Source organism: Bison bison, unplaced genomic scaffold (genome assembly GCF_000754665.1).
Source record: "Bison bison bison isolate TAMUID 2011002044 unplaced genomic scaffold, Bison_UMD1.0 scf7180017864533, whole genome shotgun sequence".
Lineage (NCBI taxonomy): Eukaryota > Metazoa > Chordata > Mammalia > Artiodactyla > Bovidae > Bison > Bison bison.
This window is the reverse complement of record NW_011495082.1, coordinates 6,169,827-6,187,421: the sequence shown is the minus strand read 5'-3', so window position 1 is coordinate 6,187,421 and position 17,595 is coordinate 6,169,827. Positions and strand designations below refer to the sequence as shown.

The window sequence follows — 17,595 nt, the reverse complement described above, 5'->3', positions numbered from 1 at the left end:
AAAATTTTTTTTTTTTTTTTCTTTTTAAAAAATTTAAAGATTCCATCACCTTCAAAACAGGACATTTTGTTTCTTACATGGCCTTTGGAATCTCTGCAACCCACAGATTGAACTTTTACATCATCTCACTTCTGGTCTTTTCTCATCCCCTTCATCATCAGCATTCTGATTCACTCACAGCCTGGCACCTGTTCTCAACTCAGCAACCAGAATGCTCCTCTTAAAGCATAAATGTACACTTCTTTATCTTTCTGCTTCTGAACTCTCTCTCTGAATAAAAGTGTGGTTTTCACACAACCTGCCAGGATTGACAAGATCCAACCTCTGGTCACGTCTACTCCTATTTTTGCTCCCACACTCTTTGTGGCAGCCCTTCCGTCCTCCTCACTTTTCCTCACACAGGCCAAGCTCCCTGGATGAGTGCATTTCTCCTCTCTCTTCTGCTCAAGGGATCAGTTCCTGTCCTCCTTCAGGTCTTTGCTTGAGTATCACTTTTCAACCATCCTTCTCCAACCATTCTGGTAAAAGCTGAAACTTCATATTTTTATCGCCTGCCTCACCTTTCTCCCTAACACTTCCATTTTATTCCAAAATATATATCTCTGTCTTCTCCTTATTAGACAATGAGACTAGGAGGCTAGGGGACTTTGTCATTTTTATTCACTGTATTATTAATGAGCACCCCAAAAAGTGCCTGACACATAGTTGGTTTTGAGTGAGTATTAGGGAAATAAATTTCTGTGATATTCCGTAGAGACTTAGTTTTCACTTTCACTTGACATTAAGCTTTTCAATTTATTTTTGGTTATTGTGATAGGCATGGGAAGTTTATCAGGACAGCACAGATAAATCTAATGGGAAGGAAATAAGCTTCATACTTCATATTTTTGCCCAGAGCTGTTCTTCAATGACATTGTCCTGATAGTATAATCTAGGGATTCAGTACCAGATTTCAAAAATAAAATTAAAAGACATCAGATCAGTTTCATGGGTGCATTAACATTTATGGGACAAAGGTCCATAAAAGAAAGGGTATTTCATACTCCTAGTCACACAGAGATGAACAATGATTTTTCAGAGATCTTGATAGTGTATGAATTACAATATGTTGAGCCAGTATGGTAGTAAAAACTTGCTACAGGGACTTCCCATAAGGGATGATAATCAAGTTATAGGTTTTAAGATGTTTGACAACTTATGTCTACATGAAAAGGAAAAAAAAAAAGATCTCTTTGGATATTAAATATCTCTGTGAATATTCATAAAGCAAAATATTAAAAATTTTTTGTATGAATTCTTCTCTCTATAAAACTATTCTTAAGTTATAGCATAGGACTTTTTTCTGCATGAACTATACCAAATACTTACGTAGTTGTTGATGTTGTTGTTGTTCAGTCACTAAGTCATGTCCAACTCTTTGCAACCAAATGGACTGTAACACGCCAGGCTCCTCTGTCCTTCACTACCTCCTGGAATTTGCTCAAATTCATGTCCATTGTGTTGGTGATGCTCTCTAACCATCTCCTCCTCTGCCAGCCGCCTCTCTTTCAATTCTTCCCAGCATCAGGGTCTTTTCCAGTGCATCGACTCTTCGCATCAGGGGGCCAAAATACAGGAGCTTCAGCTTAAGGAATGGTCCTTCCAATGAATATTCAGGATTGATTTCCTATAGGATTGATTGGTTTAATCTCCTTGCAGTCCAAGGGACTCTCAAGAGTCTCCTCCAGCACCACAATTGAAAAGCATCAATCCTTTGGCACTCAGCCTTCTTTATGATCCAACTCTCACATCCATACTTGACTATTGGAAAAACCAGTAGTTTTTGACTTTTGTTGGCAAGACCTTTGTTGGCAAAGTGATATCACTGCTTTTTAATACACTGTCTACGTTTGTCAGAGCTTTCCTTCCAAGGGGCATGCGTCTTTTAATTTCATGGCTGCAGTCACCATCTGCAGTGATTTTGGAGCCCAGGAAAATAAAATATATCACTGTTTCCACTTTTTCCCCTTCTATTTGCCACAACGTGATGGGACTGGATGCCATGATCTTAAGATTTTTTTTTTTAATACTGAGTTTTAAGCCAGCTGTTTCACTCTCCACTTTTAATAATGCTCACATACCATCACTAATAATCAATTTTCATATAATTTCCCCTGTAGTACTCATTCAATATGTTATTTGAAAGTGTTACTCAAAAATACCACATAGGATATATTAATCATCAGTCAATCCTAACTACTTATGTGTGTGCCTTCACCATTTAATGGTATATTTTTATTTCTCAAAATCAAAGGGTTCTAGGTAAACTAACATCTGAGAAAAATGAAACCCCTACCCTTTAAAGTATTGTTAACTGGAAAAATGTAATTAAATTAGTACTTAGTATTTTTAGTTAGTAAAGAACCATATTCAAATAAATTTGAGACCAAAAAGAAGCTACAAAATGATTAAAGTAGCTTTTATAGGTCACTTAACAAGATATGGGAAATTTTTAGTCCTTTCATCTTTTAATAAAATATAAAATATTAATTCTCTCTAGTTAAGAATCTATAAAATTTCCTAAGTACAGTGGATGAAAAAAAATATTTATAGGTGCTGCCTTCAACAATTCTTTTTCATTTTTTTCTAAATCTGTAGCTTAAACTAATCAGATGTATGTAACAACATGCTTCTGCAAAATTATAGTAACTGTAAGACTTCCCATGGGGACACACTCACCTAAATGTTCAACTCTATTATAGATTTACAGATGATTCTTTTATCACATTACCTTCACAAAAGTATGCAAATAATGCCTAAATGGTTTATTGAATTCAAACCCCATTGCTGAAAAAGCTAGAGTTAAGTATTAAATGGAAAAATTTGTAATGAAGTAAATATTGTTTCAGTTCTATTTCCTTGGCTCCAAATATATATTTAGAATCAAGGGATAGAGTTTAGTCAAGTTTGGTAGTTTTAGAAAAACAATATATTTTATGTGTTCATAATCCCACCTCCAGCTTTCTTTTTCCACAGGTGTACCTTTAGGGATTAGACAGGTTTAAGGACATTTCTGTTACCTTTAAGTCTTCTCTAATCCAAGTTTGCAGTTCTATGGGTTGTTGATAAGTAAGCCATACAGATGTGCTAGAGGTTAAGACGAGATCAGTTCAGTTCAGTCACTCAGTTGTGTCTGACTCTTTGTGACCCCATGAATCGCAGCACGCCAGGCCTCCCTGTCCATCACTAACTCCCAGAGTTCACCCAGACTCATGTCCATCGAGTCAGTGATGCCATCCAGCTATCTCATCCTCTGTCGTCCCCTTCTCCTCCTGACCCCAATCCCTCCCAGCATCAGAGTCTTTTCCAATGAGTCAACTCTTCGCATGAGGTGGCCAAAGTACTGGAGTTTCAGCTTTAGCATCATCCCTTCCAAAGAAATCCCAGGGCTGATCACCTTCAGAATGGACTGGTTGGACCTCTTTGCAGTCCAAGGGACTCTCAAGAGTCTTCTCCAACACCACAGTTCAAAAGCATCAATTCTTCAGCGCTCAGCTTTCTTCACAGTCCAACTCTCACATCCATACACGACCACTGGAAAAACTATAGTCTTGACTAGACAGACCTTTGTTGACAAAGTAATGTCTCTGCTTTTCAATATGCTATCTAGGTTGGTCATAAGTTTCCTTCCAAGGAGTAAGCCTCTTTTAATTTCATGGCTGCAGTCACCATCTGCAGTGATTTTGGAGCCCAAAAAAATAAAGTCTGACACTGTTTCCACTGTTTCCCCATCTATTTCCCATGAAGTGATGGGACCGGATGCCATGATCTTCGTTTTCTGAATGTTGAGCTTTAAGCCAACTTTTTCACTCTCCTCCTTTACTTTCATCAAGAGGCTTTTTAGTTCCTCTTCACTTTCTGCCATAAGGGCATATAAGGAGATAATACCTTGCAATACACAATCCTTTCAAAATATTTAGTTTTGAAAAACTATAAATTTAGTGAAAATCTAAGCAAAATGTGGACACTAGTAAATGACGTTGAATATGACAGCAGATTTGAAAAACATTTTCTGTTGATTATAGACATTTTTAGAAACTATTTTCCCTATGAATATGACTGTCAAGTATATATTAATACATCTATATGTATATATACAGAGATAGATTATTTTACTAGATTATAGATAGTAATCTCAGTTTCTTTTAATATCCATATCCATATCATTTTAATATCCATATTTCATAACTAGGAATAGATAGCTCTGACATACCTTGGTCAACCACCAACATTTGTCTTTTGCCTGTACTTTGATGCCACAGTATCCAAAGAGGCGCTGAAGGAAGAAGGTTAGGCCTAACTCAACAACATGATTATTGCCTTATATGCCATGAAATATGAATTAAAAACAAAAAGAAAAATTTAAAGAGCTCTGCCATCACTTTCTATCCTCATTCCTTCTCTAGCTGCTACAAAACAGTACAGATATAGTAAAAGCTAATGGAGTCCCATCTCATCAGTGAGACCCTGGAAATACTGGCAGATTTTCAGCTAGTAAAGAATCTGCCTGCAATTTGGGAGACCTGGGTTCGATCCCCGGGTTGGGAAGATCCCCTGGAGAAGGGAAAGCCTACCCACTCTAGTATTCTGGCCTGGAGAATTCCATGGACTGTATAATCCATGGGGTTGCAAAGAGTCAGACACAACTGAGAGACTTTCACTGTCATGGGTAAAAGATGCTAAAATTCCTCAGCGCTTGCCCACACATACCCTTACAAAACCTCAATTCTAGCACTGTTATTTAACTTATATACTATTTCTTCTCCTATAAATCCACAACTTCGTTAAAAAAAAAAAAGTAAAAATGTTAGTCACTCAGTTATGTCTGTCTCTTTGCGACTCCATGGACTGTAGCTTGCCAGGCTCCTCTGTCCATGGAATTTTCCAGGCAAGAATACTGGAGTAAGTATCCATTCCCTTCTCCAGGGGATCTTCCTGACCCAGGGATCAAACTTGGGTTTTCTGCATTGCAGGTGGATTCTTTACCATCTGAGCCACCAACAAATCCTGAACGTTATGGCTGTAAAAGATGCAACTTAAAAACTAGTGAAGCTTTTTTGTTGTTGTTGTCCCTTTCCGGCGTTCAAGATGTTGAAGTGAGTGCGTGGTGGGTCCTCTGGTGCGAAATTCCAGACTTCTTGGGTCTTCCGCTTGGAGCCCTGATCAACTGTGCTGACAACATAGGAGCCAAAAATCTGTATATCATCTTGGTGAAGGGGATCAAGGGACGACTGAATAGACTTCCTCCTGCTGGTGTGGGTGACATGGTGATGGCCACAGTCAAGAGAGGCAAAGCAGAGCTCAGAAAGAAGGTACATCCAGTGGTGGTAATTCGACAATGAAAGTCATACCATAGAAAAGATGGTTTGTTTCTTTATTTTGAAGATAATGCTGGGGTCATAGTAAACAATAAAGGGGAAATGAAAGATTTTGCCATCACAGGACCAGTTGTAAAGGAATGTGCTGAGTTGTGGTCCAGGATTCCTTCCAATGCTGGCAGCACTGCATGATTCTTTGGTGTATTTGTAAAAAAAAAATCATTTGCTCCCCCCACCAAAAAAATTAGTAAATATCTTTTGTACTGTTTAAATCGAGGGATTGAGGTCCTACAGTAAGAAATAAAAAGCAAAGTCAAGCTAAATATTTAAAGGAGAATCTCATATGGAGAGATTTACAAAGTGTAGGCAGAATGTAGGGAAGTCATAGGTTAGTGCAGTAACCAGGGGCTACAGCACTAACAAAACACCTGCCCCACCCCCACCCTTAGGCCTGAGAGAGCTGGAAGAGGACAAGTACCAGAACCAGGTGAGACAGAAAGAGGTCTGTGGGGCACGGCCACCAGAAGGGGTAATTGCCTGTGATGAAGGGATGCTGACAGCCTCAGACAGACCTATGGCGTGTGACTGTGGCAGAAACTCCAAACAAAACAGGACAACATTGGTCTGAGAGAATGTACAATCTCTAAAAATATGAAAGATTTAATTGATGAACATAGTTTTTTTTTTTAAGAAAAAGTTGAATGCATTGAATGTATTCAAAAATTCAGTAAAAAATAATAAAAAATGAGAAAGAAACTCTTCGAAGAGCAGATAGTACATATAAAGTATTGTACAGGCCTCACTGAGGTGGCTCAGTGGTTAAAAAAAAAAAATCTGCCTGCCAATGCAGGAGACCCAGATTCAATCCCTAGGTTGGGAAGATCCCCTGGAGAAGGAAGTGGCAGCCCACTCCAGTATTCTTGCCAGGATAATCCCATGGCCAAAGGAGCCTGGCAGGCTACAGTCCGTGAGGTTGCAAAGGGTAGGACACAACTGGACACACACACACCACCCATTGCACAGGCCTAAATCAGACCACAGTAGATATAGCTAATATTTACTGAGGGTTTTTTAGGGTCAACCATATTCTGTCAGGCACATTTAACGTGTCGTCTCACATTATATAACATTCCAAAGAAGTAGAGGATTATTTTTCCCATTTTACACAAAGGAAACCAGTTTGGAGACTTTAAGTAGTTGTCCAGTCCACACAGCAAGCAAATTGTGGAGGCAGGAATTGAACTTAGCTCTGACACCCAAATCCTATTCATTTCATAACAATATTATTGCATTATTATCCTTTAATTTTATGAAGTTAGATCTATCATATTTAGTAAGGACAATACTTATATTCTCAAATGAAATATATGTAAATGATAAATATATGGCATTTTAGATTTATAAAATGTCTTAATTCTTAGATCCTTCAAAAGGTATCATCCACTATTTAAATCATATTCCCAGTTTTAATAGCTTTCCTTGGGCATATTATATGCTCACCGAGCTAATACACTGACACTCAGCTATGCCAAAATATAGAATCCACCAAAATATCTAAAAATACTTTGGAGAATGGAAAAAATAAGAGATTTTTATTTAGAACAGTACATGAACTATTTTTGTGCTTTATTTCTTTAATTATCTTAAAAATTTTACATATCAAAATATGACATGCTATAATCCATCAGTTGACATAATACAGCATAGTAAATCATGATGTAATAGATCATTTGCCATGGCTCAGTGCTTCCAATAATGATGTAATATAAATGTATATGAAAGCAGGCTTAATACATGTATTTCTAAAATTCAGCTCTCTTCTTCAAGAATGGAAACACACTAAATATTAAGCACTGCTATTAAAATGTTTTCCTTCTTTTACAGAAAAGCCCAGTATAATATTCTAAAGAACATTTTTAGTTATATAATAGGATTTTAATCATTAGGCTTTGTAGAGACTTCAAACGTATGCCCTTCATACATCTTAATCTTTCATATATAATAATAAAAATCTATGATCTATGAATAATTGGACTGGCTACGTATAATCAACCCTCAATTATCATTTCAGAGGCAAGAAAGAAATCACATAGACAAATGAAATTCTCAGATAAAACAAGAATGAGAGAATGATGAAGTTTAGAGCTGAAGAGACCTCAGAGATCAGCTACTCCAGCCCCCTTATTTTACAAATGAATAAACTGAGCCCCTTGAAACCAGAGGTTTTTAAAAGGTCACAAAACAAGGTTATTTGAAAGTCAAGGACCAGTAGGTCTTCTGGCTCAGGATCTTTTCACAGTCCTACATTGATATACTTCCCTGGTAGCTCAGATGATAAAGAAATTTGCCTGCAATGCAGGAGACCTAGTTTGGATCCCTGAGATGGGAAGATCCCTGGAGAAAGGAATTGCAACCCACTCCAGTATTCTTGCCTGGAGAATTCCGTGGAAAAAGAGCCAGGCAGGCTACTGTCCATGGAGTCACAAAGAGTTGGACATGACTGATTGACTAACACACACACACACACACACACACACACTGGTATACATCAGTGGTTCAGTGTTTCCTTTCTGATTCTTTTCCCTCATAGTTTATTACAAAGTACTGAGTATGGTTCTATGTGCTCTCTCTCTCTTTCTGTGTGTGTATATATATACATACATACACAGATATATCTAGATCCATCCATGTTGCTACAAATGGAATGATTTCATTCTTTTTTTATGGATGAGTAATATCCTGTTGCATGTATGTATATGTGTGTGGCGCTATATATATATATATATATCTCTAAATATTTGTATGGAAGGAAATCAGTCCTGAATATTCCTTGTAAGGACTGATGCTGAAGCTGAAACTCCAAGACTTTGGCCACCTGATGCAAAGAACTGACTCATTGGAAAAGACCCTGATGCTGGGAAAGATTGAAGGCAGGAGGAGAAGGGGACGACAGAGGACGAGATGGTTGGATGGCATCATTGACTCAATGGACATAAGTTTGAGTAAACTCTGGGAGTTGGTGATGGACAGGGAGGCCTGGCGTGCTGCAGTTCATGGGGTCTCAAAGAGTCGGACACGACTGAGAAACTGAACTGAACTGATGAACAGGTTTGTTCAGAGCACTGAAAGAGGCATTTATCTTAGGAATGAAGATCTTGCTCTCATGCCCTTTTAGGGGTAGGGTGAATTTGGTGGCAACTTTTATTTTAATCCAATTTCTAGCATTTTCCCTGTAAAGCAGGAATCACAACCATTTTCTGAGTGTAAGTATTGATGTGGTTGACTAAACTGTTTGAAAGAAGAAAAGCTTCAAAGTAGGTATAATCCATAGACAAGAGAGCCAATTGAAGAAAGGCCCTCCAGACAGCATGAGGATCACCTGAGGTGGAAATCATGGATTTGCAGTGGTTGAGTGCATGCATGCTAGGTCGCTCAATCATTTCCAACTCTGTGCAATCCCATGGACTGTAGTCCACCAGGCTCTTCTGTCTGAGTGATTCTCCAGGCAAGAATACTCGAGTGGGTTGCCATGCTCTCCTCCAGGGGATCTTCCCAACCCAGGGATCAAACCCATGTCTCTTATGTCTCCTGCATTAGCAGGCAGGTTCTCTACCCTAGCACCATCTGGAAAACTCCCGCAGTGGTTGTTCAGTGTGATTTCCTCCCATCAGCACTCAGCATCTCTGGTGTAGCTGAGGGAAATACCAACATTGGATTGATATAAAGTTAGAATTTTGAACAGCAAACAGAAATGGGAAGGGAGGTAACTGACAAGAGAGTGATTGAAGTGATAGGTTGTAGACTACCTTGGATAGTAGAGCAAATTAAGGCAGGACTGTTTAATTCTAAGGAAAAAAACAAGAGGGGTCAAGGTACTGGAAATCTTCACTTTGCTGAAGTACAATTATAAAAAGAAATTTATAAAAAGAAATTTAGTCAGACCATTGACACTCCGGCTTATAAATAATTTTGATCTCTAGAAGCAACATCTGGTAAAAATACACAGCTCTGCAAGAATAATCTTAGGATCTGGTGACATCAGCCTAAGGCACAAACTGCGTAAGTCAAAGACACATTCAATCAAAAGAATGAGATGACAAGCCATAGAAGAGGGGAAAACATTTGTAAAAGACACATCTGATAAGGGACTGTTATCTAAAATATACAAAGAACGCTTAAAATTCAACAATAAGCAAACACACAACCAAATTAAAAAATGGACTAAAGACCTTAACAGACAATTCACCAAAGAAGATGAACAGATTCACATCATAAGCCATCAGGTAAAAGTACATTAAAACCAAGATAAAACTACACACCTATCAGAATAGTGAAAATCCTGAACACTGAAAACACTAAATGCTGACAAGGATGTGGAACAAGAGGAAATCTCACTCATTGGTAATGGAAATGCAAAATGGTGCAGTCACTTTGGTAGACATTTTGGTGATTTCTTAGAAAACTAAAACTCTTAACAAATGATTCAGCAGTCTTTCTCCTTGGTATTTACTCAAAGGAGTTAAAAACTTATGTCCATACAAAAACCTACAAATGAATGCTTATTGCAGATTTATTCATAATTGCCGAATCTTGTAAGCAACTAAGATGTCCTCTAGTAGTCAAATTGATAAACTGTGGTATATCCAGACAATGGAATATTATTCAGCACTAAGAAAAAAAAAAAGAGCTATCAAGTCTTGAAAGAATTTTAATGCATACTACTAAATAAAACATACCAATATGAAAAGGCTACCCACCATAAGATTCCAATTGTATGATGCTCTGGAAATCACAAACTATGGAGATAGCAAAAAGATCACTGGTTGCCAGTGGTGGAGAAGGATGAATTGGTAAAGCACAGAGGATTTCTAGGGCAGTGAAACGTTCCTGTACAATACGGTAATGGTTTGCTTCATTTAGTTGCTAGTTCAGTTCAGTTCAGTTCAGTCGCTCAGTCGTGTCCGACTCTTTACGACCCCATGAATTGCAGCATGCCAGGCCTCCCTGTCCATCACCATCTCCCGGAGTTCACTCAGACTCACATCCATTGAGTCAGTGATGCCATCCAGCCATCTCATCCTCTGTCGTCCCCTTCTCCTCCTGCCCCCAATCCCTCCCAGCATCAGAGTCTTTTCCAATGAGTTAACTCTTCACATGAAGTGGCCAAAGTACTAAGTCATGTCCAAATTCTTTGTGGCCCCATGGACTATAGCCTGCCAGGGTCCTCTGTCCATGGGATTTCCCAGGCAAGAATGCTAGAGTGTGTTGCCATTTCCTTTTCCAGGGGATCTTCCCAACCCAGGGATCAAGCCCACATCTCCCACATAGCCTGCCAGGGTCCTCTGTCCATGGGATTTCCCAGGCAAGAATACTAGAGTGTGTTGCCATTTCCTTTTCCAGGGGATCTTCCCAACCCAGGGATCAAGCATTAGCAGGAGGATTCTTTGTCCCTGAGCCACCAGAGAAACTATAATGGCAGATACACATAGACACTACTGTATTGGTGGATACATATAATTATACTTCAGTTCAAGTTCATAGAATTTATAACAGCAACAGTGAATCCAAATGTAAAATCTGGAGTTGGAGTGATTATATTGATGCATAATACAGGTTCATCAATTGTAACAATTATGCCTCTTGGTGGAGGATGTTTATAATGGAGGAAGCTATATGTATGTGAGGGCAGAGAATATATGGAAATCTGTATACCTTCCTCTCAATATGTTTATGAACCAAAAACTGCTCTAAATAAAGTCATGCAAAAGAAACCAAAACACACTCAGCGTGTCATCCCTATTATATGAAATAAGGCAGTCTTTGGAAAACTATTAAATCATAATTTTTAGAAGGGCCCCAAATGATATGACATATCCATCATATTATAAGGTTCAAAATTATAAGATTTAAAGTATCTTCTGCTGTTGTTCAGTCACTCAGACATGTCTGACTCTTTGTGACCTCACGGACTGCAGCATGGCAGGCTTCCCTGTCCTTCACTATCTCCCTGAGTTTGCTGAAATTCATGTCCATTGAGTCAATGATGCCATCCAACCATCTCATCCTCTGTCATCCCCTTCTCCTTCTGCCTTCAATATTTCAAAGCATCAGGGTCTTTTCCTCTTCGTATCAGGCAGCCAACGTACTGGAGCTTCAGCTTCAGCATTAGTCCTTCCAATCAATATTCAGGGTTGATTTCCTTTAGGATTGACTAGTTTGATTTTCTTGCTGTCCAAAGGACTCTCAAGAATCTTCTCTAATACTACAGTTGAAAACGATCAATTCTTCAGTGCTCAACCTTCTTCATGGTCCAATTCGCACATCTGTACATGACTAATGGAAAAACCATAGCTTAGACTATACAGACCTTTGTTGGCCAAGTGATGCTTCTGCTTTTTAATATGGCTTGTCATGACTTTTCTTCCAAGAAGCAAGCATCTTTTAATTTAATGGCTGCAATCACCATCCACAGTGATTTTGGAGCCCAAGAAAAGTCTGTTGCTGTTTCCATTGTTTCCCCATCTATTTGCCATGAAGTGATGGGACTGTATGCCATGATCTTAGTTTTTTGAATGTTGAATTTTAAGCCAGTTTTTTCACTGTCCTCTTTCACCGTCATCAAGAGGCTCTTTAGTTGCTCTTCGCTTTCTGCCATAAGGATGATATCATCAGCAGATCTGAACTTATTGATATTTCTCTCAACAATCTTGATTCTAGCCTGTGGATTCATTCAGCTCAGCATTTCACATCTACGTAAAAGTTATATAAGCAAGGTGACAACATACAGCCTTGACATATTCCATTCCCAATTTGGAACCACTCCATTGTTTCATGTCTGGTTTTAACTGTAACTTCTTGACCTGCATATAGGTTTCTCAGGAGGCAGATAAGGTGATCTGGTGTTCCCATCCCTTAAAGAATTTTCCACAATTTGTTGTGATCCACACAAAGGCTTTAGCATAGTCAATGATGCAGAAGTAGATGTTTTTCTGGAATTCTCTTGCTTTTTCTGTGCTTCAATGGATGTTTGCAATTTGATCTCTGATTCTGCTGCTTTTTCTAAATCCAGTTTGTACATCTGGAAGCTCTCTGTTCACGCACTGCTGAAGCCTAGCTTGAAGGATTTTGAGCATTACCTTGCTAGCACGTGAAATGAGCACAACTGTGCAACAGTTTGAACATTTTTTGGAATGAAAACTGACCTTTTCCAGTCTTGTGGCCACTTCTGAGCTTTCCAAATTTGCTGGCATATTGAGTGGCCCTCTATATCAGCATCATCTTTGAGGATTTGAAGTAGCTCAACCAGAATTTCATCACCTCCACTAGCTTTGTTTACAGCTATGCTTCCTAAGGTCCACTTGACGTCACACTCCAGGATGCCTGGCTCTAGGTGAGTGATGACACCACTGTTATTATCTGGGTCATTAAGACCCTTTTTATATTTTTCCACTTTTTCTTAATGTCATCTGCTTCTGTTAAGTCCATACTGTTTCTGTCCTTTTTTTTTTTTTTTTCCCCAATCTTTGCAAGAAATGTTCCCTTAGTATCTCTAATTGTCTTGAAGAGATCTCTAATCTTTCCCATTGTATTGTTTTCCTCTGTTTCTTTGCATTGTTCCCTTAAGGCTTTCTTATCTCTCCTTGTTGTTCTTTGGAACTCTGCATTCAGATGGGTTTATCTTTCTAGCTTAACTTAATAGTAGTTCTCAAAATCAGGAAACGTTAGGAATTTGTTGAAAATGCAAATTCTCTGTCACCCACCATGCTACTGAATCAGACACTCTGGAGGTGGGGTCCAGTGTGTTGTTTTTGAGCAAGCCCTCCAGATGATCGTGATGCATACAAAGGCAATACAGTCATTCAATTGGTGTAAACTGACTTGTCCAATAGGTCTGCCTTGACTTCTCTCTAATAATATTATGATTTCAACACATAGTCTCTACTAAATCTTTCAATAAAAAAAAAAAAAAACATATTTCAGAATAATTTCTTACTCCAAGGAAGGAAAGAGATTTTTTGTACTCCATGCAAGAAAAACACTCAGTAGCTATGCAGCTAAAGACAAAAATAAAAAGAAGCACCATAGTAATCTGAATAAAAAACTAGGGAAAAAAAAATCTTCAAATTTTGATGGAATACTCTGGGTTTACACACCTACAAACATAGCTGGCTCTAGTTTCTTCAGTTTGGACTATTGTTAGAAATATTGCCATCCATAAAAGAAAGCAATCAATGACTTCCATAGACTGTGGTACTGGTTATATAATTTAAACTATATTCAATAAGTCTCAGAGGCTTCCCAGGTAGCACAGTAGTAAAGAATCTGCCTTCCAATGCAGGAGACTCAGGAGACTGAAGAAATTCAAGTTCAGAGTCAGGAAGATACCCTGGAGTAGAAAATAGCAACCTACTCCAGTATTCTTGCCTGGAAAATTCCATGGATAGAGGAGCCTGGTAGTCTACAGTCCTTGATGTTGCAAAGAATCAGACATGACTGAGCACACACACATGTAACAAGTCCTAGGATTAATAAAACAGATGCACTTGCTGGAAATTTCCTGGACCCTGACTCCAAGGTGAAGTCTGCAACGAAATCATCAGGAGGTTATTCATGACACTTAAAGAGCTCTGGCGATCATAGGGAACAAGAAGGGGAAAAGAGAGGAAGAGACAAGGGGAGGAAAAGAGAAAAGGAACACAGAGAAGAGAGGATGGGTGTGGTGACTACCAGAGAAAATAACTGAACTGTAAAGTTGTTTGCTGAGACCTGGGAGAAAGACCGCACTCCTAAGCCTTAGATTTCCTATAAAGATAAGTTAACAGTTCAAAAAAATTGAGTGACACTGTTGTGATGGCATGATCAACAACATTCTGATTTCTTATTAAGTTATACATTCTGCTTTTTCTTTTTTCAGCAAATAAAGCTAAAGATGGCAAGACAAAAGTGAAACATCCAACATAAAATTTTCTACTTTTACTCTTCCCTGAAATCTGTTCCTTTGAACTAAGAGTAATGAATAAGTAAGCAAGATTCCATAGTAAGAACTGATTCCTAATAAATTTCTCTCAGTAAATAACTATACATTACATTGAGTGGGAATTAAATCAAAGTGAATTAACCACTTCATGAGGAAAGAAAAAGGCAATAAAATAAACAACTGTTTCAAGTCACTTACAAGCTAAAAACATTTCAATTAAAACATTTATTTTAGAATGAAATGCAGCAAAAAATTTTCACTAATATTTACTTTAAACTTGCAGGTATAGTAATATGTTTTGATTACAATTTTTCAGATTAATTACAATAAGGTTAAAATCAAATAGAATATTTAATATCAAATTTAGAATGCCATTCTTGTGACATGGTATAACTCATGAACATACTGTAAACTTACAGGCGGCATGAGCATAAAGTATTAAGAATTTAATTATGTAACTGGTGGATAAGTTATTGAAAATTATGAATTATTATGATGCTCTGTATACTGCAATAAAACTATTCACATAGTCATTTATACCATATAGGATCTTAGAAGCTAAGTCACAGCATTTGCATTTCGATAATAAAGGATTTCATTTTCTTGAAACATGTTATGGCCTGGCCTCATTAATTCAGCAAAAAGAAAATACAATTAAGGAGAGTCTTCAGAGGTTCTAAAGTAATCTGAATTTTGGAGTGGTTAATGACATGAGTGTTATTAGCTTAAATTAATCCTGTTGCTCTGTTAGGTTATATAGAAATTATTTATATTTTAATCTAGAATTTTGCTGCAATTCCTTTTGATCTCTGTGAGAGAAATTTAAGACTCAAAATAGTATTTTATATATATACAAACTATATGAAAATAAAATACATATATCAGTTTGCACTCTATATTGGCTAAAAAACTTCAAAAAACTTTCACTTCCCATGTTAACTGTCTATTCTTCTAGTTGAAAATAAAGACCAACTTATTTAGAAGGTGTACGCAGCTATACCTGTATCTATAATACTCCTTCTTCACCTTCCCAGTGTGGAAACTTGTACTTAACATTTGAACTTAAGTTTCCTTTACATTCACACGACATTTTCAGATTTCACTTTTTGAAATATGTGCATAACTTTGTATATTTAACATATACTACCATATAAATATCTCGATTTAGAACAAGATCATATATCACAAGATTGCTTTATGCTCTTGTTACAATTCACATACAGTATTCCAGTTTATACACATTTATAACATATTAACACATATGTAAACTACAAAGTTTCGTCACAGAGACCCTTTAAAGCATTCCTTTTACCACACTTTCTTATTTTTCGCTTTCTTGAATTAAAAAAGAACAATTTACTTAATAATTTATATTAATGTGGATAAGTTAAACATAAAACTGCATTGTCATATTAATGGGTAAAGTTTTTTTGAAGTATGGTCAATTTATTGATTTGAGTGTGTAAAGCCGTTCCTATTACTTAAGCAGCTTTTTTTGTTACATCAAGGATGGTAATTTTATTGAGAAAGGCACAATAGAAGATGATTGATTGTCTGCTTTTGTCATGGAGATGAATTATTGTAGAAGGCATATGTGAAAAAAATAAAAGCATTGTTCTCTAAATTGGCCCTTGATGCTTTGTTCATTTGAGTTCATTGTTTGGAGACTCTAGTATGAGCTAATACTAAATACTATAGTAAATAAAAGCACTTTTTTGCTGAAGCAAAATTACTTTCTTTGCTAATGAAACTCAGCTTTATGAAATAACAGTGTCTGCCAGTGTGCTACATTTAAAATGTATAATTCAATATATGCCAAAAGCTGAGTAGTAACAGAAACTTTGCATAGCTATTATCATTTTATTAAATTAGTAATAAGAGTGCATAATGAAAAATGAAAAACTTTTTATTTAAAACTTAATGGGAAAGCAGCTCACAAGCAATGCAAATTAAAAAACGGTACATTTAATTTTAGACAGTTGAAGAAAATCTATTAAGAAAGAATATAATTGTCAGTAACCGTTGAATGACTTCAATAACTTTTTAATCAAAAATTTAGATCATGACTATCAAAATTTCTAAGACTTTTAAAAGGATAAAGTATTAGAATACAACAAAAGTTTTGTCAACTGTTATGTCTTTAAAACAAGACATAAAATACTACTTTTAAAGAGAAGAATGTCATGCCAATTTATTATTGCTTCTTGGAGGTATTCTTTCTTTATATTTGAGACATGGATAACATCTAGCAAAATTAGTGTGTTATTTCATGAAGTTTGCTTTTTAGATAGATGTTAACATCAGTGACGATTGGATCTCTTTGGCTATGCTACTTTTCATTGTTTTTTCGAAGCACTGTGATTTGCTGAGAGATAGAACACTTCATTCTAGATACAGCTATCACCTGGTGTTTGCTAAATCACTGTGAAATTCTTGCAACAGCTGTTTGTTCCTGGGGAAACATTCACTTCATATTGCGGCAATAAACTGATCATTGCCAATTAAATGCCCATTAATTGTGTAAGCAAGGATTACTGCCAGATGTTTACACTAGAAAGAAAAATATCCTTTGCTATTTATTTTCCACTTATAGCCATCCCTTTTCATGGAAACAATTATGCCTTTTGTCTTTTATAATATGCCACAAATTTCAATTTAAAAATTAATAAAATAATCTCTCCATAGATTGGATTCAATAAAGGATGAGCCAGGGCACATAATTCATATAATAAAAAAGGAACAAAGTTGGGCAGAATCACTTTTTCAAAGCAAAAAACATAGGCTCAGACATTACATAGCGATTTAAATTTTCTAGATTGTTTTAATACTATATCACATATTTCCTAGAAGTTGTCTTTGAGGCTCTTTGCTCCTTTTGAATAAGCCTATGAATGTGTGTTCTTAAAAGCTGTAGTAAAACAAACTATCTTACATAGACTATAATGGAGAAGAAAACTAAAAATTAAGGAATCCTTGTGAAATAAAGCAGGTGGCATTTTAAAATTTTTAGTTAAATCTCATAGTCTTCGTATTTACCTGGAGCTTCATGCCAGCTCAAAATATTAAGTTCTTCTCCAGAAGGCATTAGTAATGAAAATGAAACAAACATTTAATACTTTGTCCCAAGTAATTTATTTCTCACCACCAAACAAAATGAAAATAAACATGAACCATATGAATATGTTTATTGCTCCTTTTAGAGTCTAAATACATGGCAAAAGTTAAAGAAAAAAAATTGTTTCCATGGCAATACACACCTAT

General features: G+C 36.7%; 1 pseudogene; it reads left to right on the top strand.

Annotated features, from left to right (window-relative positions):
• The first annotated feature begins 5,127 nt into the window (after positions 1-5,127).
• On the top strand, positions 5,128-5,549 carry LOC104982516 (annotated as a pseudogene).
• The last annotated feature ends 12,046 nt before the right edge of the window (positions 5,550-17,595 follow it).